This window comes from Triticum urartu, chromosome 2A (genome assembly GCF_056163025.1).
Source record: "Triticum urartu cultivar PI428250 chromosome 2A, HENAU_Tu73, whole genome shotgun sequence".
Classification (NCBI taxonomy): domain Eukaryota; kingdom Viridiplantae; phylum Streptophyta; class Magnoliopsida; order Poales; family Poaceae; genus Triticum; species Triticum urartu.
In genome coordinates, this window is record NC_141874.1 from 429,296,614 (window position 1) to 429,323,869 (window position 27,256).

General features: G+C 44.1%; 1 long non-coding RNA gene across 1 annotated transcript; it reads right to left on the minus strand.

Annotated features, from left to right (window-relative positions):
* Positions 1-5,898: 5,898 nt before the first annotated feature.
* LOC125537633 (uncharacterized) lies at positions 5,899-19,710 on the minus strand. Its single transcript, XR_007296008.2, has 4 exons — positions 19,278-19,710; positions 18,538-18,596; positions 18,031-18,461; positions 5,899-7,282 (listed from the first exon to the last, which is right to left on the minus strand). It is a non-coding gene; the product is annotated as an uncharacterized LOC125537633 (long non-coding RNA).
* Between the last annotated feature and the right edge of the window lie 7,546 nt (positions 19,711-27,256).

A 27,256-nucleotide genomic window follows, 5' to 3' on the forward strand; every position in this document is an offset into this window, starting at 1 on the left:
GAGAGTGAGTAGACAATTCAACCTTGGTAACACACACATTTATTGAGACACTTCCTCTAAGTTGAATGACTCCTTATCCACCTTCACCCTGTAGGAAGGCTCTTCTTCTAGTAAAGTGGGCAGAGATCATGCGGCATGAAAAATTGGAAAACACACATTTGACAGTTCTGATTGCATTCACCAATCTTATCTGACTCTCATGTGGATCTGTGATTGCATTCACCTTATCTTCGACTCTAATGTGGTCTATGTTTTCGGTTTCACTTCCCTTGAGATGGACTCCACCTGTAGCTTACACATTATTCTCCGCTATAAGGTCCACTTTCTATTTAAGGATTTTTAAATAGGAATTTAAATCATCGGCACTTAGAGCTTTGGCATCACAAGATTCATATGGATTTCATTCCTATCAGTTTTGAAAATATAAATCAACAAGGTCAATGATATCACAGTAAAAGAAATGTGTTTGTCTATCCACACTTCATTGCACCCATATTGAAGGATACAACTGAACTGAAAAAAATAGTCGTGTTAGGCATAGGCTATCACTAATTAATTACATGCAAACAAAATTGCTGATAATATAATCTTGTTTCAGTGAATCCATATGGACATTTTTTTTGTTAGGAAAACACAACTCATAAGATCTAAAAAAGGTTGCTATAGGGAAAGCATAGAGAACTGGACATTAAGCAATGCAGCATCCTGGTTGCCTTGCCTTTTTTTAGAATGGCATACCTTGCCTTCATCCATTTCTTATATTGGAATGCCTTGCCTTTGTCCGTTCCCATAATGCTTATCGAGACGGATGTGCCTACGCCCAGTTACTGTTATTGCATTACATCTTCACACCTCTAAAAATGCACAGTTATCCAGTACAAAGGAACAACAAAGAAATTGTAAAACTATTTGCTCTTGCGTCAGTGTAGCTCTGCCACAAGATTGGCTGACCTAGATGAAGTGGAGCACATGGTCGGATGAGCTGGACACAGTGGAGCTCGGTGACCAGCACGCAGGAGCTGGACTGCACAATTTCTGTTCATGAGCAATAAAAGAAATTACCCTTTCGACAAACAATTTGGAAAATGTACAACCTTATCAGTTCAACAAGATTTCAGGTGCTAATCAAATCAGATACACACAACAAACGAAACACACTTTTCCTTACTGTTGAGCATTTTGTTACAAATTCTTCAATTGAAACGCTAAGCAAGGTTGACTTTTACTCAATGTAAATCCTAAACAAGAACTTACATTTTTCTTATAACCATCAGAATATCAAAGAACAATTGGTTGAAGGAATATATATCCACAAATTAAAACAGAATCTAAGTTAATGGGTTCGAAACAGGAGGTACACCCAAAAGTAAGTGTAAATGGCCTTCACTTCAAAAACAGGAGGTACATCCAAAAGTAAGTGTAAATGGCTTTCAAACAAGTGCTTGCAAACACAAACATTCATAAAAAAATCTTTTTTGGAAAAACATATTTAATCTACTAAATACGTGCAACGGTGCAAGGGGAACTTACTTTTTTATTTTCTTCTAAGGCCCTTATTTTCTTCAAATAAGATTCGTTCGGCAAAATTATCAGTGTACTATTTGGAATAGTCAATTTTATATATGAACAAACATCTGTGAGAAGGTCTGCACAGGCTTCAAACAAACTTGCTGGATGTCTCACCTCCAAACAAACTTGATGGATGTCTCACCTCAAAACATACTTGGCTGATGTCCCACCTGTAACGTAGCTACATCTGTGCGCAGCCAAAGTAGGAAAATTACGCAAAAGTATGAGCATCAACCAAAAACTTGATGCATTCTAGCGGACAGAACATTGCCTATTTGAATGCTCGGATGATAGCTGAACCACCTTAATGTCTTCTACTTCAGACCATAGCATACAATTAGTGTTCTACACTTCTACTTCAGACCATAGCATACAATTAGTGTTCTACACTTCTACTTCAGACCATAGCATAGATGTCACTTCTACTGCTCCCACGAAATGGCACGAGATGATTGTGCCATTTCTCATTACTGGAATATAAGCTGACTAACTGCTATTGAGTAAGATATATGTAGCACGTAGCAAACACCCTATAATGTACATTCCTTCTTTATATCATCACACTACAAAAATATCAGTGCACAACAAATAGAAATCTATGTAAAATTGGATGGCGTCCACAACTATTCTTGTAACTTAACAATAAAGTATGTGACATATCATGTTATATATTTTCTTCAAGCCCACAGAACATGTTGTATATTGTCCAAAATATTCCGTAGGGATATTTCCTATCTGAAAAGTGCTGAAAAACATCTTTGTTCTGTTGAAATAACTACTAATGACATGAATCAAGAGGTCGTCAAAATTATGAATGAATGTCTCCCAAAATAAAATTTCATCGGATAGTACATCAGAAAATATTGCTTTCAAATATATATTGTGTTCTAGCTAGCATATGAATCTTCATGTTCATTGGGAGGTCACAAATCAGGGGTGAAAATATGTTGGATGAGAAACGATGGTGCAAGTCTTTTAAAAGCTAAAAAGATGTCTCACCATGTGTTGGATGCTTCAATGCAGTGCGGAACTTGCACGGGAGAAGAACATTACCGGCGGCTAGCCTCGATCTCGCTCAGCCATGTAGGAAAAGTCTGAGCCAATGAACCACATAAAGAATCAAGACGATGACATTTCGGCCCAAAGCAAAAATAGAGTGGGGGCAAAAGACTCATGGAGAAGATGTTGATACAATAGAAGTACAGAACCTCCATCCACGACTCCCTTTTCTCCCTGCTGTTCTCCAGCCTCCTGCACAACAATACGGAGAACAAACACCAGTCAAGACTAACAAACACGGTATATCAGAGTCGTGGACATTGGAGGGGAGGCGGCTAAAGGTATGCACGACTCAAACACGGATCTGCTGAAGCACGGGCGTGGGAGCGACAGGGCGGCGCCGCGATCCACGCCGTTGGAGCCTCGCATAGAGAGCGTGTCGGGCACCATGAGGAGAGGCAGTGCCACTGACGCCATTAGCAATGCCACCAGGATCGCCATGGACGGCTTTCCCCGCCTCCCGACCCGCCCCGTCATCCTGTTTGCCATGTAGTTTATGAGCTAAAACTGAGCATTTACTAAACTGAGGTAAAAAGCATCGAGCATCATCAGCTATAAAACAAACTACATTTTCCTAATAATTAAGATGGCACAGGCATGAAATACCCATTGAACCAGTCATGAGAAATCTGAACCTTCATCGGGTTGCCGTTGTGTAAATAGGAGGCATTTTTGTCTATGTAACCTTGAGAGCACAGCACCGAGCATGAGAAATCTGAACCTTCCTCAAGTTTCCTTTGTGTAAACGGGAAAATTGAAATCCTTTGCCACACATCTGAACCTTCAGAGAAGCTGCTATCAGGGTTACATAGAGGCAACAAAAACTACTCTCAAAATTTCATTGATAGGCACAGATATTGGTCCTGAGAACAAAATAGACAGTCATGTTATTATTTGACAAAAGAATCTGGCATATTTACCTCAGTTTAATTAAGCTTCCAGAGACAAACAAATTATGTAGCCATCATTCCAAAAGCTTTGCCAGCATCAAAAGTTGGAGCACCCTACTGAAAGGGATAAGGTAATCTTATCATGTCATTGTAGTAGAAGAAACAGAGACGCTCATATTACTAAATAGCAAGGTTGGTGCAAATGGAATAAGCACAGCAATGAAAAACTGCAGCAGTGGTCGAGAATACCTAGCGCGGCAGTCGCCTGAGTACGGTGGCTTGCCATCTGGGCAGCCATTCTAAGGATGAAGGCGTTGGGCACAAACTTAAAAATGACTCCATGATAAGATAACATAAACCTGTTGCCTGAGGATGAAGCTATCTTACTTGGATTGCCCTAGCTTCAAGTATCCCTGCAATGCAAGCTCACATAAAACACTCGAAATCTTTTGGTCAAAATCCTAGTTCACAAGTACTCTGCATATAAAATAAGTGCTACAAACTTTACACAGTGATGTGAGGTTGGGTTGGATGAAGTCAACTGTTTTGGGTAATCCACCTACTAAACAGATTCGGTCTTTCCAAATCCTCTATCAAAAACTGCATAATTTTGACTTGGACTCCAAATATAATGTGGAGATCAATCGCAAAAAAAGGAGAGATACGTCCCATGCTTTCTATAGACTATCTATTTGCACTATTTTGATGTACGGTTTAAAAGTAGCAGTCTAATTTAGTTTCACAGTCCAAAAATTAATCTTTATGTGATTCTGTGTACAGTAACCTTGTATGCGGACTTAGACCATGTTACTGTTTGAATTAAACTATGCGTTCAACATGAAAGTTGTAGATATCTTTAGTGGTGAGTAGAGCTAAAAGTGCATGGACAGACTCACTAAATATTAAAGAGACCAATTAGGCTAGTTTTCCCTAGGTTCTGAAACAGCTGCATGCACTCTAACCTTCTGTAGGTTTGGCTCTTGTGCAGATTACATTTAGCTTTTATACTTAAAAAATATTAACAAATCAATATGTTAACCAATATCACCGTCAAATCATCAATGCCCTGCCTGAAGCTCCTATTGCAGTAGAAAAGGTCTACTGGAAACTGCTACTATCTTTGCTGATTTGAGGACACAACAAGTTACACTGGAAACTACTACTATCTTTGCTGATTTGATTATCAACAGGATTTCGTGATCATCATCTCGCTGATCAGACCAATACTATGCTAATGCTCTGCTAAATTAACCACTGGCTAAAAGGAGAAAATACAGTTTTTTTAATCTAACAAACATGAAAATTCTCATAAGCATATACGTGTAACTATGACAAGATAGCATTATTTTTTGTGGCAAAATTGGACCAAGTATTACCTTCAATCGGCCAGAAGAGGAACATTTGAATTTCCTTGAAAATTTACAATGGACAACCTGCAGCAAACTGACGGGGTGAGGGTAATTGGGAGAGAGATGCAGAGTTGGGGCTCGGCCAGAGCAGGTTAGTCTCCATCGGAATGGCAAGAGTGCAGTAAGCAAATCAGGAGGCTTTGGGATGAAGAAAACTCACCCCTTTGCGGTCGGTCGGATGGGGCGGAGCTCGCGCTTGGTGAAGACACGATCCCCGGTGGCGGCGACGGCGAGGAGGAGGCGGAGACGGCCGGCTCCAGAGGGCCGAACGGGATGTGCAGCTCGCTCCACCCAGGGAGGAAGGATACCTTCCTGGATCCATCCATCCATGCTTGCAGCTTAGACGACCGGCCGTGAGTGGATCTGGAGCCATGGTGGCTGGGGGAGAAGACCGCGGCCGCGGGCACCGTCGCTTGGGAATGGAGGTGGAGGAGGAGGCATCGGCGGCGGCATAGGGCATGGATCGGCCGCGGCACAGGATGGATCGGCCGCAGAGGGGGCGTAGGGCTGGATCGGGCGTGCGAAGGTCTGGTTGGCGGCGGAGACCGATCTGCTGTGGGAACGAGGGATCGATCCTAGGGTTTTTTTGGCACTGGTTTATTTCGCTGGAGGGTACCAAGTAAGCAAAGGTGGGAGGATGCCGAAAATAAAACGGAGGTGGAAGGATGACGAAAATAAACCAGCGAAAATAAACCGCGCGGACTATTCACAAACTGCTCATTAGGAGTAGAGATACCTGAGTGTCTGAATGTGACTACGAATTCACAAATCAGGGTGGGTGATCACGTAGGTTCTCGTTCACAAATCAGCATGCTGCGGAAAGCATAATGAGATATCCTGGAAGTAGGAAATATCCGACCAGCAAGGAGCAGTCATTATTTTGCTACTGGCCTTTGCACACATAACTGAAAGTGGGATCGGTGTTACTTAAATGCTGAAAAGAATCTTCTGACAATAGCAGTCATCAAGGAAACATGAACAGTTTGTGCATAACTTGGCTATTAGCCTTGGCACAAATCAATTAAAAGTGTGATTAGTAAGACAATTACATTATAAAAAACTCAAAGCTTTTACAAAATGATGGCAAAACTGCATACACAAAAGATAACTTTCATAACCAAATATACTATCTAATTGACTAAATTTCCTTTGCTTCCACGTCGTGGAAGTAGGGACGGATTTGTACGCATCTAGCCTGCAATCTGCACTTTGTGCAGCGCCATTGGCAGCGACACCGGAGCGAACCGCTTCGCGACTTCTCGTCGGCTCTCTTCTTCTATGTCCCAGCTCATGACGACTTGTAGAAGGAACGCTACATGCGTTTTCCACAACCTAGAATGAAAAATCTTGGTAGCAAAGGAAAATGTCGAGGAATGAGAAAGAGCAAATGTCTCTGTCTAAATAGCACAGTTAGTATTACAGCAAACAAACCTGCACCAACTGCCTTAACTGAACCTTGAAATCAAGACCTGGTTTAATCTGATCTGGCCAAAATAAACAGTGAATTCATGGAACATATAGTCATTTTCTAAAAGGAAACATATAGTTAGATTGTCCACTCTAGATCAAAGACTGCAGTTTGAAGGGACTGTCCAATCTACATAAATCATGACCATGTTTTCTACATTTCCTAACTAAAACAACATTGTTTGAACATTGGCTTAGGCATACTGTAATACAAATTGCAAACTGCTGACAAGTGTTGACCTGTCGTTGGTTTTTGATGACCATATAAATTTACTTGGGTGAAAAGAAAATTTCAGTCATAGTGATAGCTCCAGCCAACAACCAAAAAAGTAGTCTCATTGGTTATAAACATCGAGCAGTCCAAAAAGTTGCCGGCTCCAGAGCAGTATGGAACATCATCATAATCAGATATATCCTGAGAATACTGAAAATGTACAGCCAGCAACATGAACAAAGATAACATGGCACACACTTAAATGATGGGGAAGAAACATGATGTGTTTCTTACAATGAAAAAAATAAGTTATCTCTTCAGTGGTGCAAACACATTATTGCCACAATGGGCATAGAAGTCGCTTTGCAGGCTAAAAGTACTACCTCCGTACCAAAATAAGATATTTGGAAGGCCTGGTACGGAGGTAACACTATTTTTGTTGGTAATAGCACATAGAGCATAATATAGACAACTAAATGAAGTTAAAAATGGTATGTTTAATCATGTAATATCATGCATGTACACTGAAGAAAGGACAGTTGTCTTTGATAGAATTTCCAGTTCACCTGCACTGTGAAAGGACTGGAATCGCATATAAATGCCATTATCCAGTGAAGTAAGGTCTCAATGCCATTCTCCAGCATATGATTGATCACATCCTGGAAGCTTTGCATCTACGGAAGAAGAAAATATGTCAACACAGAGCAAGATAAATAACATCTAAACGAAAGTAGTAGAGGATGCTCGGGCCGCTTTCAGATATGTTCTGTTCATTGTTTTTATCTTTGCAACCTGATGGGTCTTTTGGATTAATTGAGAAGCCCACTTGTGATGCCACTGGTATTTAGATTCTGAAGAAACTTTGGATAGCAAACTTAAGTGTGTTTCCCTTGCTTTTAGTAGTCCTCTCATCACCACCTGACGGCTATTCGATTGCGCATTTGAAAGTGCAACTATCCCTAGGTGGTTTTGGTAATTCATAACAACATATAGCTCATTGAGCTAATGCTATTCCAAGATGACTATTTCAGGAAAGCTCAATGATTGGCATGGCATGGATGTGAAAGTGGAACCCTCAAAATGCTAAGGACAAAGGATTGGCTCAAGCTCAAAAGCTCAAGACTCTTCATTTTATATTTTAGTGATCCAAGATCACATTCAGTCTTTAGGAAAAGCCAATACTATCAAGGAGGGATGAGGTGTTGCTTAATGAGCCTCTTGCTTCATGTGCTTAGTGATATGCTCCAAAACCCTCAACTACTTTCCCATATCCACATATGACCTAAACCCTAAGCCAAACTCGGTCCTACCGATTCTTTCTATCCGGCGCCACCGAGTTTCACTTGTCATAAGCCACTGCCAAACCCTAGCAATTCGGTTCTACCGATAGGGATCTCGGTCTCACCGAGATGGGATTGCAAACTCTCTGTTTCCCTTTCATAACTTTTTGGTCTCACTGAAAGAGCGAATCGGTCCCACCGAGATTGCAATGTAAACTCTTTGTTTCCCTTTTGTAACTTTTCTGTCTCACCGAAAGAGAAAATCAGTCCCACTGAGTTTGCCTGACCAACTCTCTGGTTAGCTTATTACCAAACTCGGTCAGTTTGTGTAATCGGTCTCACCGAGATTATGTTATGCCCAAACCCTAACCATATCGGTCCTACCGAGTTGCATGTCAGTCCCACCGAAAATCTCTAACGGTCACTAGGTTTACCCTTTCGGTCCGACCGAGTTTGTTGATTCGGTCCCACCGAGATTGGAAAACTGTGTGTAACGGTTGGATTTTGTGTGGAGGCTATATATACCCCTCCACCTCCTCTTCATTCATGGAGAGAGCCATCAGAACACATACACAATTCCAACTCATATGTTCTAAGAGAGAACCACCTACTCATGTGTTGAGACCAAGATATTCCATTCCTACCATATGAATCTTGATCTCTAGCCTTCCCCAAGTTGCTTTCCACTCAAATCTTCTTTCCACAAAATCCAAATCCTATGAGAGAGAATTGAGTGTTGGGGAGACTATCATTTGAAGCACAAGAGCAAGGAGTTCATCATCAACACACCATTTGTTACTTCTTCGAGAGTGGTGTCTCCTAGATTGGCTAGGTGTCACTTGGGAGCCTCCGACAAGATTGTGGAGTTGAACCAAGGAGTTTGTAAGGGCAAGGAGATCGCCTACTTCGTGAAGATCTACCGCTAGTGAGGCAAGTCCTTCGTGGGCGATGGCCATGGTGGGATAGACAAGGTTGCTTCTTCGTGGACCCTTCATGGGTGGAGCCCTCCATGGACTCGCGCAACCATTACCCTTCGTGGGTGGAGCCCTCCGTGGACTCGCGCAACCGTTACCCTTCATGGGTTGAAGTCTCCATCAACGTGGATGTAGGATAGCACCACCTATCCGAACAACGGGAAAAACATCCGTGTCTCCAATTGCGTTTGAATTCTCCAAACCCTTCCCTTTACATTCTTGCAAGTTGCATGCTTTACTTTCCGCTGCCAATATACTCTTTGCATGCTTGCTTGAATTGTGTGATGATTGCTTGACTTATCCTACAATAGCTAAAATCTGCCAAGAACTAGAATTGGGAAAAGGTTAAGTTTTTATTTGGTCAAGTAGTCTAATCACCCCCCTCTAGACATACTTTCGATCCTACAAGTGGTATCAGAGCTTTGGTCTCCATTTGCTTTGATCTCCATAGCTTTTGGTGGTCATAGCCTTGGTTTCACAACCTAGGATAGTATGGCGTCTAGCGAGGGAAATTATCACCGTAGAGGTCCTTACTTTGATGGTACTAATTTTGCTAGTTGGAAGCATAAGATGAAAATGCATATTCTTGGACATAACCCCGCCGTTTGGGCTATTTTGTGTGTTGGTTTGCAAGGTGACTTCTTTGATGGGAAAGAACCAAACCGTGAAGCTACCACGGATGAGTTGAAGATGTTGCAATACAATGCTCAAGCTTGTGATATTCTCTTCAACGGATTATGCCCCGAAGAATTCAACAAAATCAGCCATCTTGAGAATGCAAAGGAAATTTGGGACACTTTGATTGATATGCACGAAGGTACCGACTCCGTCAAGGAATCCAAGTTGGATGTGATTCAAAGTCAACTTGACAAGTTCAAAATGAAGGATGGTGAAGGTGTCGCTCAAATGTACTCTAGGCTTGCTCTCATCACAAATCTGATTGCCGGATTAGGAAGTGAAGGGATGACCGATAGATTCATCATCAAGAAGATTCTAAGAGCCTTGGATGGAAAATATGATACCGTGTGCACATTGATCCAAATGATGCCCAATTACAAAGATCTCAAGCCAACGGAGGTGATTGGAAGAATTGTTGCTCATGAGATGTCACTTAAGGATAAAGAGGAACTTCACAACAAATCAAGTGGTGCCTACAAAGCCTCATGTGAAGCCCCTACATCATCAAGTGAGAAACAAAACTTCAATGAAGAATTGAGATTAATCGTGAAGAACTTCAACAAGTTCTACAAGAGTAGAAGCAAAGATAGAAGCTTCAAGTCAAGGTCCTACAATGACAAAAGATCTTCTAGTCGAGAGCGAAACTGCTATAGTTGTGGAAGACCCGGACACTATTCCAATGAGTGTATGGCTCCCTACAAGAGAAGAGAAGATTCTCCAAAAAGAAGAAGCAAAGAATCACCACCAAGAGAGAGAAGGAGTAGAGATGATTGTTATGAACGAAGATACTCACGGAGAAGCAAGGATTCGGAAAGGAAGGAAAAATCATCAAGGAGCTACACAAAACGAAGACATCAAGCTCATGTTGGTGAATGGGTATCCGGCTCCAACTCCGACAGCCACTCCGAGAGAAGTTATCACTCCGACTCCGAAGATACTCAAGATGAAGGTGTTGCCGGTCTAGCACTTGTGTCAACCAACTCCTACGACATATTTGACTCACCAAATGAAGGAATTGGAAGATGCTTCATGGCCAAAGGTCCTAAGGTAACACACCCCGAGTATGTTGATTTCAATAGTGATGAAGATGACTTGTTAGGTGATGATTTGCTTGTTGACAACTCTAGTGATGAATACTATGATGAAACATCAATTAATCATGCTAATCAAGATAAAACGAATGACAATGATAAGGAGAAGATTGAGGCTCTAACTAAAGAACTAAACACTCTTAAGTTAGCTCATGAAACTATCTTCGAAGATCATCGAGAACTTTTAAGAGCTCATGAGAAATTACGCTTTGAAAAGATCAATCTTGAGCAAGAGCATGAGTTCTTAAAAGCAATCAATGATGATCTTCGCAAGAAAAGTTCTTCTTACATTGCCAAGCGTTTACTCTTATCCACTTACATGCCTCAAGTCAAGTCTAGTAACAAGAACAAGAAAGATTCTTCCTCTAGCAGTAACAATGATCATGCTAAATCCAATATTGTTGCTTCTAGTAGTTCTCTTTATTCCACTAATGATTCTCTTAGCCAAGTTACACTTGAGCAAGAAAATAGCTTATTGAAGGGAATTATAGAGAAAGGAGTGTGCAAAAGCCTTGCCGGGAGTAAGCAATTCGAGGAAATTGTACGCAAGCAAGGAATGCACCGGAAGAATCAAGGTGTTGGTTTTGAACGAAAGTTCAATGCCAATGGAGTTGAGTGGGAAGAAGATCAATACCCCAAGACAAAGTTTGTTCCTCAACAAGAGAAGTATGATACTTCTTTCAAGGGGACACAAGCTCAAGATGATCTTCCACCACAAGACTACAAGCAAAAAGGCAAGGACAAGCTTCAAGAGGAAATTGATGCATTTGAAGAAGCTCCTAAGACCTTAGTCAAGTGGATTCCCAAGACTACTTCAAGTTCCACTTCATCAAGTACGACTACAACTCCAAGGATTCCCATCAAGATGGTGTGGATCCAAAAGAAGAAGAACTAGAGAGTTCTTGAGGGTGACTCCGCCAACATACTTCACTCTTATCATTTTGGCAAGAACAAGTGCAATCAACTTCCACATCTTGCACTAGTTCAAGGAGTCACAAACCCTCTTGTTGGTAAGACAAGGGACAAGGTAACCTAAAAGTTTTCATGGACATCATCTTGTGTGTGCATCACTCTATGTCTATGGATATCCTTGTTTGTTCCTTGTGGGACTAACCCATGTAGGTATTGAAAGTGCAATTCACTCAAATGGATAGCTCCAAGTGATCTACATCAACATTGAGCATCCACATCTTCAACATCTACATGAAGTCATCATCGAAAAAACCCGAGGTTAGTTCATCCCTCTAAGGGGGGATATCACATCTAGGGGGAGCTTTACTCTAAGACTTGAGCTAAAGCAACTCTAAAGATGTGAACACAACAATGCTTTATGTAAAAGTGGTAACCCCACTTGAGCTTAAACGATGAGTATGACCTATGATCAAGTGTTCTCACTTGACTCCTAAGTCAATATACTCATATATAGATGACCTTGTCATCGCAAATTGCTTGATAGATGCTAGAATTGGTTGTGCATGCCTTATCACATATTTCATTTGCCATCTTATTGTGTGAGCATGCTGGTTGCATATTTTACTCATTCAAGGACATCCACTTGTTGTTTTGATTGTTTGGTTTTATTTCCTTTTGCCAAGTGGATGGACAAGAATGCCTAAGAACCTCCTCTAGCTATCTATGCTTTTCTCGTCTCAAACTCTATTCATGCTACATCACAAAATTTGATCAAGTCAGATTCGAACCACTCTGTGTGAGGAGCACTCGGAGTCCCCGATTCGTCATAGACTTAAACTTCCAAAACCTCTTTATGATTCTCGGTTTGACCGATACCCTACTTTCGGTCCTACCGAGATCATTAAGTTGATCTAGGTTTTCGATCTCGGTGCAACCGATTTGAACCATTCGGTCACACCAAGTTGCAACAACTGTATACAGTTTTGCATCTCGGTGCCACCGAGTTGTTCCACTCGGTCACACCGACAGGGTCGGGCTATATATAGTCACGGGCAAAAATTTGGAAATTTCTCCGAACCCCTTCGCCCGCGCGATAGCCTGCTCTGCCAACTTGGTCTCTGGATCGTCTCCTCGCCGCCAGCCGCCTCCAGTCGCTGGTCTCCGTCATCGTCAACGGAAATTCAACCCCGCCGTTGCCGCCGTAGTGAGTCTCCGCCGAACTAGGGTATGGACTCGATCTTTGTGCTATTCCCCAATCCGATTCTTAGCACATTGTGATCATCATGATTCTTGCCACGTTTGTTAAACTTCTATCCAGTCAATGAACTCGTAGATTAGGTTTAATTCGAAAATTTTAGGGTTAGGTTTCCGCCGAAACCATCTCGGACCCACCGAGTTGAAAAACTCGGTCCCACCGATTTGGCTTATGCCATTGCACAAGTGAGACTCGGTCTGACCGAGAATTACTTATCGGTGTGACCGATTTTGGAACTCTGTGAAACCCTAGCAGTCTCGGTGCCACCGAACTGTGACTCGGTCTGACCGAGTTCACTAGTTTAGGTGCCAAAACTGCTTCGGTATCACCGAGTTTAGAAATCGGTAGATCCGAGATGCTTTCAGTGGGAAACTAAAACTAAGTTTTTGAATTATTCTTTTGCAAAAATCTCTGCATTTTGTGATGCTCATCCACTCTACCTCATCTATAAACTATTCACAGGGTCAGCAGTCAGCTTGTTCATCATGCCAGACCAAAGTGATAGCCAGAACATGTCAGAACAGCCAGTGCAGATGAGTGAGGGCACTAGTCCCTCAAGTTCTTCAGATGAAGGCAGCAGGAGCACCCCTAGCAATCTGCCAAAAGCTGCCACAAGACAAAGGAAGAAGAGAACCTCGGACTCAGAAGATGAGGATTATGTGGCAGAAGAGAAAGCAACTTCCAAGAGAGTTGAGCCAGCACAGGGCATAAAACCAGGGATGAAGATCAAAAGGCCAGCAGGCAGGCAGCCTATGTCAAAGGCCAGAGCTTCAACTGAGAAGCCCACTCCCATTGAGCCAGTTGCTGCTGAAGGCAAGAAGAGGAAAGAAAGGGTGAAGAAAATTGTAGCCAGAGTGCTTGGCAAGGCTTCCATCATGGAAGAAGAGGAAGAAGAAGAGGTTGCTGCACCAGCACCTAAGGCACCCAAGCTAATGGGTGATGCTATCAAATCAGGGGCTACTGCATCTAAGCCCAAGGAAGCACCCAAGGCTGCATCAAAGGTCAAGACAGCTCCAAATAGAAATACGAGGAGCATACCTGCAACTGAAAAGAACAAGGCCCCAGTGCCTGAAGCTGCTGAAGAAGATGATGAAGAGCATGTTCTGAGAAAGCTCAAGCCCAAGATCCCAGACCACAATGATGCTCATCCTGTGGCTGAGGACATGAAGCTCAGAAGAGACTCAGGGCTGAGGAAGTGGAGAGAAGAAGATCCGTATGCTTCAAGGAGAAGAACTACTGTTGATTACAGGTTTCACACTAAGGAACAGCAGGACTTCTATGAGACAGTTTTGTTGGACAAGAAGCCCATAGTTTGTGACATGAGATGGGTTGATTGGCAGTACATCAAGGACAATGAAGAACACTACCCTGGAGTGTATGACAGCTTCAATGCTTGTGGAGTAGCAGACTTTGTTGGGCAGAAGCTCACAAAGTGGAACGAGGAACTCATCATGCAGTTCTACTCCATAGCCCATTTCTATCCAGATGGCAGGATTGTATGGATGTCAGAGGGTACGAGGTACCAGTCTACAGTTGCTGAATGGGCTCAGCTGATTAATGCCCCAGAAGAGCAGGAAGATGACTTGGATGTATATGCCAAGAAGAAGATGGATCATAACTCAATGTCAAACATGTACAAGGAAATTCCAAATGAAGCACTTGACACTTTCAAGTTTGGCTCAGTACACTATCTTCTGTCAGGGCTGCCAACCATCAATTGGATACTGAGGCACACCTTGTTGCCCAAGTCAGGTGATCACAAGATGATCAGAGGCCATGCGATCAATTTGCTTCATATATTTGATGTGCCATAGAAGTTCAAAGTGATGAGCCTCATGGTAGAGACCATTAAGAGGACAGCAGCTGATCAGAAGAGGAGCTGTGGATATGCCCCACAAATTCAGGAGTTAATCAACTCCAGGATGGGCACAGGCATATACTTATTGGACAAGGAACACCTACCCATCCATCTAGACTTTGAAGATAATCAAGTGGTCATGACTGAGAATGAACCATCATCAGTTCAAGCACAAGCAAAGAAGGAGCAGGCGAGGAAGGAGAAAGCTGCCAAGATGCCAACTCAAGAGGAGGCATCTGAGTATTTCTTGAAAACCAAACAAGAGCAGCTTGGTTACTTGATTGCATCCACCCTGCGGATTGAGCAAGGACTAGCCACCCTAACTCAGAACCAGGCAAGCTTAGAGAGGATCATGGAACAAAAGTTCTATGACTTGGATGTCAAAGTGACAGAGATTCAGACTGCAGTGGAGCAGCTCCAGGATGACATGCAGGAGAGGAGAGGCAAGACTACAACTGATGCCTTTGCCAGAGTGCCACGAGGTCCGAGGTCGTCTGCAGTGCCAGTTGCTGACCCCAGAGCCACCACGTCTGCACCAGCTACAGCCTCAGTTCCACCAGCTCCAGCGTCCACTTCAGCCTCGACTCCGACCACGTCTACAGAAGGCTTCGTCCTTGGAGTGCTCCGGACTCCACCACCACCTGAAGATCAAGCCTGAGTGTCGACTTAGCACTATGCATTTTCTAGGAACTTTTTGGTAACTTGTTGCCAAAGGGGGAGAAAATGTATAGATCATAGGCTTCGAGAGAGAGTGTTGCTTTTAGTGTTGCTTTTATTCTCTCTTGTTTTATTTGGTGGTTTTTCAAACTTTGTTTGCTTTTGTGTGAGATACTATGTCATTGCTCGTGAGACATTGATGATCATGTGTTTGATCATAAGCTACACTTAATGTTTGCTTAATATTATCATCTTATCTATCTTATGTGATCATTCACTATTCTTGGTGATGAGTGCATGTATTTCATTCTTATCATTTTAAGCGCTCCACCAAGATGTATGTGACATGGAAGAGTAACCCATGACTCTAACTCTTTGTGCATTTGCAGTCCAAAGCAAATTTTAAATATGCACAAATTTAGGGGGAGCTCTTACTTGTCACATACTTCTCAAAGCGACGATATATTTCATGCTTATTATCATTTGTCGAAGCTTTGATCTATATGTTGTCATCAATTACCAAAAAGGGGGAGATTGAAAGTGCAACTATCCCTAGGTGGTTTTGGTAATTCATAACAACATATAGCTCATTGAGCTAATGCTATTCCAAGATGACTATTTCAGGAAAGCTCAATGATTGGCATGGCATGGATGTGAAAGTGGAACCCTCAAAATGCTAAGGACAAAGGATTGGCCCAAGCTCAAAAGCTCAAGACTCTTCATTTTATATTTTCGTGATCCAAGATCACATTGAGTCTTTAGGAAAAGCCAATACTATCAAGGAGGGATGAGGTGTTGCTTAATGAGCCTCTTGCTTCATGTGCTTAGTGATATGCTCCAAAACCCTCAACTACTTTCCCATATCCACATATGACCTAAACCCTAAGCCAAACTCGGTCCTACCGATTCTTTCTATCCGGCGCCACCGAGTTTCACTTGTCATAAGCCACTGCCAAACCCTAGCAATTCGGTTCTACCGATAGGGATCTCGGTCTCACCGAGATGGGATTGCAAACTCTCTGTTTCCCTTTCGTAACTTTTCGGTCTCACCGAAAGAGCGAATCGGTCCCACCGAGATTGCAATGTAAACTCTTTGTTTCCCTTTTGTAACTTTTCGGTCTCACCGAAAGAGCAAATCGGTCCCACCGAGTTTGCCTGACCAACTCTCTGGTTAGCTTATTACCAAACTCGGTCTCACCGAGTTTGTGTAATCGGTCTCACCGAGATTACGTTATGCCCAAACCCTAATCATATCGGTCCTACCGAGTTGCATGTCAGTCCCACCGAAAATCTCTAACGGTCACTAGGTTTACCTTTTCGGTCCAACCGAGTTTGTTGATTCGGTCCCACCGAGATGGGAAAACTGTGTGTAACGGTTGGATTTTGTGTGGAGGCTATATATACCCCTCCACCTCCTCTTCATTCGTGGAGAGAGCCATCAGAACACATACACAATTCCAACTCATATGTTCTGAGAGAGAACCACCTACTCATGTGTTGAGACCAAGATATTCCATTCCTACCATATGAATCTTGATCTCTAGCCTTCCCCAAGTTGCTTTCCACTCAAATCTTCTTTCCACAAAATCCAAATCCTATGAGAGAGAATTGAGTGTTGGGGAGACTATCATTTGAAGCACAAGAGCAAGGAGTTCATCATCAACACACCATTTGTTACTTCTTAAAGAGTGGTGTCTCCTAGATTGGCTAGGTGTCACTTGGGAGCCTCTGACAAGATTGTGGAGTTGAACCAAGGAGTTTGTAAGGGCAAGGAGATCGCCTACTTTGTGAAGATCTACCGCTAGTGAGGCAAGTCCTTCGTGGGCGATGGCCATGGTGGGATAGACAAGGTTGCTTCTTCGTGGACCCTTCGTGGGTGGTTGCTTCTTCGTGGACCCTTCGTGGGTGGAGCCCTCCGTGGACTCGCGCAACCATTACCCTTCGTGGGTGGAGCCCTCCGTGGACTCGCGCAACCGTTACCCTTCGTGGGTTGAAGTCTCCATCAACGTGGATGTAGGATAGCACCACCTATCCGAACCACGGGAAAAACATCCGTGTCTCCAATTGCGTTTGAATTCTCCAAACCCTTCCCTTTACATTCTTGCAAGTTGCATGCTTTACTTTCCGCTGCCAATATACTCTTTGCATGCTTGCTTGAATTGTGTGATGATTGCTTGACTTGTCCTACAATAGCTAAAATCTGCCAAGAACTAAAATTGGGAAAAGGTTAAGTTTTTATTTGGTCAACTAGTCTAATAACCCCCCTCTAGACATACTTTCGATCCTACAGCATTGACGAAGGCATGTATGCAGTTTCTCAATTTGGCGAAATAGATAATTTAACTAGGAATTTCTACCATGAATAACTACACAAAGTTTGCTCAGTTTCAGCAGCCGAGCAATGTCGGGTAGCCCATTCTCATCGCTGGAAACTATGGACATGAGAATATCTCCATGTTCATTTTCTCTATGGATGTAGTAACTAACCATCATTAGGTTACACGACAACCATGATTAGATGAAGTATGATATCTCCTTACGTGAAAGACAAAACCTTTATAAGTTGGAGTCTGGCTTGGACCTTATTTTCTTATTTATAATCTATTACTGTAACTTTTATAATGTAAAGCATCTCTGTTTTGTCGTCCAAAAATTGGGAAGCAAGAAATAGAATTATCTCTGTACTGAAAAGAACTACAAAATCTAAAAGGATTTACCTATTAGCGCTTGAAGTCGTCCAGGTAGATGACTATCAAGCATAACGCAGTATTCAGCAACCATCATTTCAAGGCGATTTACATACAATTGCATGTTCTACACGTTCGGAAGTAGTACCACTGTGCATGGAGCTCCCTGATGCAGCTGATATGGATGCATACCTGGAAAGAACACAAGGACACAGTATACAGGGGATATTGCTTGACACCGGCTCATGTGCTTCACCAGCTAAGGCAAGACCTTGGGATTGGGCATGTCGTGCACTGTTCCAGAATCTTCATGATGCTAATGCTAGAACGGCCAATAGAACCTGATTGAGAAATCACCATTTTCCTTCCTAGTCCTCTAGTGATGTTTGGTGGGGCAACCCATTGTTGCTGTAGGTACATTAGGTAAAGCCTGTACTCCTTTTTCTTCCATTATTATTCAGCTGCAGATGCAAATCATCTAATGGGTAAGATGTATTTTTTTTCTTTGCCATACCAAAAAAGGATGTAGTTACTTACCATCCTACCATCATTCCGTTACACAACAATCCTAATTAGGAGAAGTATGATATCCCCTTCTGTGAAAGACAAAATATTTATAAGTAGTAGTCCCACTTGGACCATATTTTCTTGTTAAAAATCTATTAGTTCTTAAAATGTAAAACTTCTTTATTTTTCACATCCAAGTATTGGGAAGCACCAAACAATATTATGTTTGTACTGAAGAAAGAAGAACAAAACCTAAAAGGATTAAGTTATTGGTGCTTGAAGGTCATCCAGGTAGATGACTATAATTGTAACATTCAGCAACCATCATTCCAAGGCGATTTACTTCATACAATTCATCTACTACATGTGTGTTGCGTTTCCACATCAATATCACCTTTATTTGTAACTGGCATGTTTATAGGACAGGTTCTGTAATACATAAAAACTCTAGGTCTAATACTACATTTTAAATTGTGAAGCAAAATTCAAGATTATCAGGCCCAATGGAATCTCATATGTCAATGAGTTACATCTAGTTGAACTGAACACACTTGCACACGGTTACAATATAATGACAACATGATAAAGAGCCGCAATTTTCCTTTCATATAAAGGAAAGGGGAATATATTACTGTCACAGTAAGATTGGATAGGATGAAAGTATAATTTCCATTGAAAAGCTCACTCTGATAAAAAAAGTGTACCAAATTGGGGAACTTTTAGGCAGTCAAATTTTTCTATGAAGTGGTACAGTAGAAAGAAGAATTTACCTAGGCAGAATCAAGCCGGCAGTTCGAAGAACATCACCTCGCCTCACAATAGGGTGGCAGCGATGTTCACCATTGGAACCAGGCAGATGGGTCCGACGGTAGATAGAGTGTGCCTAGAAGGAGTGGCTGGTGGCGAAGCCAGCGGGGTTGGGGAAACCAATGTCGAGGTGGAAGCAGCGGGGAGGAGTCCCGGAGGCGCCATGGTAGAAAGGTCGGGGAGCCGCCAATGGCCGCGACGTCGAGTGCCGCCGGCGGTAGAAGGCCGCGGGTCCCTGGTAGTGGATGGGCGCTGGTGTGTTGGCACTTGGTGTAGGGGTAGGCGTGGCGGCGGGGTAGGAGGAGGCGGCGGCCGGCTGTGAGGGGCGGGGCTGGGCTGGATGTCCAGATGAGATCGAGAGGAAGGCTGGGTTTGTTTTTCTATTCTATCACTCGTACCGCTCCAGGTTCAGTTAATATGAGGACTGCGGGCCGAATTACTCCCTCCATTCCACAATGTAGTGCTTCCTCTATTCTCGAGCTTCAACTTTGACCGTAAATTTAACTATCAAGACCGATTGCGGCGGGAGCAAAAGTTATATCAGTGAATTCGTATTCGAAAGAAGTTTTCAATTATACAATTTTTTCTCCCGCCGCAGTCGGTTTTGTTGGTTAAATTTATGGTCAAAGTTGGACCTTGGGAAGCGCGGGCGCACTATATTTTGGAATGGAGGGAGTACTAAATAGTACAGCGACCTTTGTGTAGAAAGGACGTGACGGTGAAAACGTGCTAACATCATGCTATTAGTACCACCTCGTTTATATTACGATTTTTTCTATACGAATCCTAAAAGCATATTACGACTGGGCGAAAGTGTATTATGACGGTGAACTCACGGAGTCAATCCGTACTTTATTATTAGGGAAAGATTTATCATGATATAAGGAAATATAAAATAACAACTTTATTATTGCCTCTAAGGCATATTTCCTTCAAGACCATCTCGTCAATAGACATTATTGGGTGTGGCATGGCCCCAGCCCGTTTCCATTGGTACGCCTCATCAAAAGAGATCGTGCCCCGGATTTCTAGTGATATCATTAATGAAATAACACCTTAATATCTGTCACATATACTGCACAATGTTTTGGGGAATGACGCCTTCATTTTGAGGTGAAGCGACCCTGATCTTTGACTGGCCTATAAAAAGGGAAACGGTGAATTGATTCCACCTACGCTCCCATTGCCTGCTCCAATGGCAAGAACCTCATGCAAGCCAATGGCTCTGAGATCTGTTTTGAGCTCCAACTCTTCCCTTCTTCTCCCCCACTACCAAAGATGGCCAGAAAGGGAAGGAAGTGGATGCATTCTAATGTCATCACCAACACCATCACGATGCTCTGGGCTGATGGATATCTTCCCCTTAGGGTCAGGTGTCGATCCCCTGTTGAGGCGGGCGCAACCGCTCGACTTCTGTCGTTCCCACCCCTCACAAAGGGGAGTGGGTAATCTTTGTTTCCCACCTCGTCCGAGGTCTGGGTTTTCCCCCTTCATCCTTTTGTACGGGATCTCATGTTTTATGATGGGCTGGATTTCCACCATCTCGCCCCAAACTCGATTCTCCACATCTCCACATTCATAATCTTTTGTATGGGATCGCATCGAACCACACTTCGGGTTGTGGCTCTCAGCTTGCAAATTGTGGTGGGGCCATGATCAGTAAACTCACCAATGTCATCTGACCGGAGGGCACATTTGTTGAGGCGGTGAAGCTCTGGCAACAAGAATGGTTTTATGCGGCCGAACAATCCTCGGAGAATCAAGGAGAGGTCCATGTCTTCTCGGCTGGGCCACCAAGGAGGTTGTTCTCTTGGACAGACAAGGGACTCAACTAGGGGAATGTAACACCCTCGATGCGACTATAGCTCCCACGTGTCGAGGCACGACTTAGAGACATAATCGCATTGAAGGCATATGTCGCAAGTTAGGCAATCTTCACAACATCCCATGTAATAAGATAATAAAAAGGGAGATAACATAGTTGGCTTACACTCGCCACGTCAATCAAGTGCATAAATAACATTACATCATCCAAGTCACTCATGGCCCGACTATGGCGCCAAAATAAAAGAGAACCCAACATGCGACACGGTCCTAATCACCCCCAACTGGGCACCACTACTGATCATCGGGAAAGGAAACATAGTATCGTTGAGAGTCTTCGTCGAACTCCCACTTGAGCTCATACGCGTCTCCTGGAGCGGAATCATCAGGCCCTGCATCTGGTGTAATAGTAATCTGTGAGCCACAGGGACTCAGCAATCTCGCACCCTCGCGATCAAGACTATTTAAGCTTATAGGTATTGCAAGGTAAAATATGAGTGGAGCTGCAGCAAGCGACTAGCAAGTATGGTGGCTAACTTATTCGCAAAAGAGAACGAGAAGAGGAGGCAAAGCACGAGCGAGAAACTAGAGAATAACCTGCGCAAACATTACTCCAACACCGTGTCCACTTCCCGGACTCCGCCGAGAAGAGGCCATCACGGTAACACACTCAGTTGATTCATTTTAATTAATTAAGGTTCAAGTTATCTACAACCGGACATTAACAAATTCCCATCTGCCCATAACCGCGGGCACAGCTTTCGAAAGTTCAAACCCTGCAGGGGAGTCCCAACTTAGCCCATGACAAGCTCTCACGGTCAACGAAGGAATAGACCTCCTCCCAAGACGTTCCGATCAGACTCGGTATCTCGGTAACTCAAGACACTTCGACAGGTTAAAACAAGACCAGCAACACCGCCCGAATGTGCCGACAAATCCCGATAGGAGCTGCACATATCTCGTTCTCAGGACACACTCACATGAGACTAGATACGAGTAAAACCAACCCTCAAGTTTCCCCGTGGTGGCCCCGCAGGCAGCTCAGTTCGGACCAACACTCAGAGGGAGCACTGGCCCGGGGGGTTAAAATAAGATGACCCTTGGGCTCCGGTAACCCAAGGGAAAAAGAGGCTAGGTGGCGAATGGTAAAACCAAGGTTGGGCATTGCTGGAAAAGCTTTAATCAAGGCGAACTATCAAGGGGTTCCCATTATAACCCAACCGCGTAAGGAACGCAAAATCCGGGAACATAACACCGATATGACGGAAACTAGGGCGGCAAGAGTGGAACAAAACACTAGGCGAGAGGCCGAACCTTCCACCCTTTACCAAGTATATAGATGCATTTAAGATAACATAGCAATATAATGATATCCCAACAATTAAATAAAAGATGTTCCAAGAAGGAACGGCCTCCAATCTTCACCTGCAACTAGCAACGCTATAAGAGGGGCTGAGCAAAGCGGTAACATAGCCAATCAACGGTTTGCTAGGACAATGGTGGGTTAGAGGTTTGACATGGCAATTTGGGAGGCTTGCAAGCAAGTGGTAGGCATCGTAGCAATGGCATAGCAAAAGAGCGAGCAAACTAGCATAGCAAAGATAGTAGTGATTTCGAGGGTATGATCATCTTGCCTCCACAGTTGTCAGAGTTGACTGGATCCTCGAAAGCAAACTCAACGGGCTCCTCGTTAGCGAACTCGTCTCCCGGCTCTACCCACACAAGACAAATAAGCAACGAGGATACAATCAACCACGTGCAAACTCAAACAACACAATGCAAAGATGATATGCTATGCGGGATGCGATGTGGGATGCAAAATGCAAGATATGACAGGAAATGCATGAACCTGGCCTCAACTTGGAAAACCAAATGTGCCACTGGAAATATGAGATGAAATCGCTTGAAAACGATATAAAGAACGCCGGAATCGGAGTTACGGTTTGGAAATGGCAAGCGATTCAAAAATGACACCGGTCTGCGATTTACAGCAAGTAGGCATCTAAATGCAATGAGATGAACATGCTACAGCACCCAAACATGACAAAGAAATACATGGCAGGGATGCACACAAGATTCTTAACAAAAGTCTAGCACTGAGCTACGGCCAAATCATCCATTAACAGGTTCAAACAAGCATGGCAAAAACGCAAATGGTAAAACAGATCTCAGACTTAGTGAAATTAACACTTGTCTGGAATTTCAGATCATATAGCCCTCTTCGGAGCAACAAAACAACATGCTACAGGACCTGAACATGACAAGGAAATACATGGCATGGAGCTACTCAACAAGCTTAACAAAAGTCCCTTAGTGACCTTGAGCCAAAAGGGATCACAAAATATACTAACAAGCACACGAACATAGCAAAAACATAATCAGTTTTCAGACTTAGTGAAAACCGGGACATGCTGAAACATAACTCACGAAGGCATGTTTACGAGCTCGATGCACTCACCACGGTGCAAGTCATGGAAAGACAAGCATACATCCATCAAGAAGGCACAAAATAAAAGCTAGACATGGCCAGAACAACGGCATAGCATGCACGGATCAACTACAATAACATTGGCAAAATCGCAAACAAGTTGACGATCTGCCCAGATTCGCAATGAAGCAAAAGTAGAGCTCGATTGACTCAAGCTAGGGTGCTCCATTATTTCAAACAAAGATATGGATGGATAGAGCACTACAATATTAACAAAACTCCCTTACTGATCATCCTCAAAAGAGGCACGGATCACTAGGAAACAACATGAACATATGGCATCATGAACTAAACAATCCCAGGACTTAGTGAAATCACAGTCCCTGAAAACAGAATTAGCAAGTGCACCACTTTGCAAGCTTACACAAGTCACCACACACATCCTAAAAATACATAGGTTGCACCTCTGGAGAGATGACAAAACCCTTAACAAAACATATGTAGAACTCATGGGCATAGAATGCACACATTAATCATGGCAAAATGACAAAAGTGATAAACGGAGTAACAGATCTGACAATTAACTCAAGTAGCTCTCTTCTAACAGCATTTCGGGCATCAAGATGAGCTCAAATGAAAATGATGCAATGGAATGAAATGATGTACTCTCTGAGATGAACATTTTGATATGCTATATGCATGAATCGGAGCTACGTATGCAAAGTTACGGAGCCGCGAACATGGGCATATGAACTAAAAATTCTGGGACTTGGAGAAAAAAACAACCCTCAGATCAGATCTAGGGTTTCAGGGCACGCGGCCCGAGGTGGCGGCGGAACTGTTCATGCCGGAACCGAGGTCGCCGGTGATGGCGTCGTGGTGGCCGGCGGGGAGAAGAGGGGAGGCGAGGCCGGTCGGTGGGGGCGGCGGCTGGCGGCGCCAGGCCCGGCTCCGGTCGGCGGAGCAGCGCGGTGGCGGCGCGGGGCGCCGGGCGGAGGCGGCGGGCTGCTCCGGGCGGCGGGCGGCGGAGGTCGCCGGGCGGAGGTCGCCGGCGAGTCGGCGGCGAGTGGAGGCGGCGTCGGCCGTGGAGAAGAAGGGCGGCGCGGGCGGTGGAAGACGACCCAGGCGGCGGCTGCGCCTACGGGCCTCGGGGGCCGGCTGCGGGCCTCCCGGGCCGGCGCGGTGAGCGGCGGCGCACGGCCACGTGGCAGCGTCTGACTGGGCGCGGGGGCGGCGGACGTTGTCCGGCCCGCTCCGGACACGTCCGGCGGCGGCGGATCTGGGATTTTTAGGGTTAGGGGGAGAGGGTCCGCGAATTGGAATGGGGGGTGTATATATAGGCATAGAGGGAGCTAGGAGAGTCCAAATGAGGTGCGGTTTTCGGCCACGCGATCGTGATCGAACGCTCTAGGACATGGAGCAGAGTTTGGTGGGTTTTGGGCCAAATTGGAGGGGTGTTGGGCTGCAACACATACAAGGCCTTTTCGGTCCTTCGGTTAACCGTTGGAGTATCAAACGAAGTCCAAATGGTATGAAACTTGACAGGCGGTCTACCGGTAGTGAACCAAGGCCGCTTGGCAAGTCTCGGTCCAATCCGGAAATGTTTAATCCCCACACACGAAAGAAAGTTAGAAATGACCACCGGAGGAGAACGAAGCGCCGGAATGCAAAACGGACAACGGGGAAAATGCTCGAATGCATGAGACAAACACGTATGCAAAAGCAATGCACATGATGACATGATATGAGATGCATGACAAAGACAACAACACACGGAGACAAAGACCCGAACCCGAGGAAAATAAATATAACTTAACGCCGGAAACGGCAAGAGTTGGAGTACAAATAGGGAAAGTTACATCCGGGGTGTTACAACACTCCACCACTACGAAAGGATCTCGTCCCGAGATCTAGGACTGAAAGAACGCCGGGTACTCAGAACGGAGATGATCCTCGCGTTCCCAGGTAGCTTCACGGTCGGAATGGTGTGACCACTTGACTTTGAGAAATTTGATTGACTTGTTGCGAGTCTTGCCTTCAGTCTCTTCAAGAATAGCAACTGGGTGCTCACGATAAGAGAGATCTTCTTGGATCTCAATGTCCTCGAAGTTGACGGTGCGGTCAGGAGTCTTGAAGCACTTTCGAATCTGAGAGACATGGAACACGTCCTGAACATTTGCAAAGTTTGAAGGAAGCTCGAGTTGATAGGCGAGGTCGCCTCTCTTGCTGACAATCTTGAAAGGTCCCACGTATCTAGGGGCAAGCTTCCCTTTGATACCGAAGCGACGAGTACCTTTCATAGGAGAGACACGGAGGTAAACATGATCTCCGATATCGAAAGCCAAATCACGGTGCTTACTATCATAGTAGCTCTTCTGGCGGGATTGGGCTGCTTTGAGGTTATCACGAATGACTTTGCACATTTCTTCTGCTTCTGTGATTAAGTCATTACCCAAAAGCTGACGTTCACCGGTTTCAGACCAGTTGAGAGGGGTACGGCACTTCCTCCCATACAGAATTTCAAAAGAGGCCTTGACCGAACTTGCTTGAAAACTGTTGTTGTAGGAGAATTCAGCATAAGGAAGACAATCCTCCCACTTCATGCCAAAGGAGATCACACAAGCCCTGAGCATATCTTCAAGAATCTGGTTGACACGCTCGACTTGACCGCTTTTTTGAGGATGGAAAGCTGTGCTGAAGCGGATGTTAGTGCCCATGGCCTTCTGAAAAGAATCCCAAAACTTCGAGGTAAAGATGCTGCCACGGTCTGAAGAGATCACTTGAGGAATACCGTGCAGAGAGAAAATACAAGAGGTATAGAGTTCCGCCAATTGGGCTGCAGTGATCGACTCTTTGATAGGCAGAAAATGAGCCACTTTGGTGAGTTTGTCGATGACAACAAATATAGCATCATTGCCACGCTTGGACTTTGGAAACCCAGTCACGAAGTCCATTTCAATGTGGTCAAACTTCCATTCTGGAATGGCAAGAGGTTGGAGGAGACCTGCTGGCCTTTGGTGTTCTGCCTTCACTCTTCTGCAGACATCACATTCATTCACGAATTGAGCGATCTCGCGCTTCATTCGAGTCCACCAATAAGCTTGCTTAAGGTCCTGATACATCTTCATGCTCCCAGGGTGGATGGAGAGGAGAGAATTGTGAGCCTCATTCATGATCACTTTACGGAGGTCACCTTTGGGCACAACAATGCGATCCTCGAAGAAGAGAGTGTCCTTGTCATCAAGGCGGTAGCACTTGTACTTGGACTGACTCTTGGCAATCCCAATCTTCACCTTTTTCACCATAGCATCAAGAAGCTGGGCTTGGCGAATCTGGTCTTCTAAGGTAGGAGAGACTTGAAGGTTGGCGAGGAAACCTTGAGGAACAACTTGCAGATTAAGTTTGTGGAAAGCTTCACAAAGCTCGGGTTGATAAGGCTTGAGAATCAGACTATTGCAGTAAGCTTTCCTGCTCAAAGCGTCAGCAATCACATTGGCCTTGCCTGGAGTATACTCGATACTCGGATTATACTCTTGAATCATTTCGACCCAACGAGTTTGCCTGAGGTTGAGATTAGGCTGAGTGAAGATGTACTTGAGACTCTTGTGATCAGTGAAAATGTCCACTTTTCTTCCCAATAGAAGATGTCCCCAAGTCAAAAGAGCATGCACAATTGCCGCCAACTCGAGA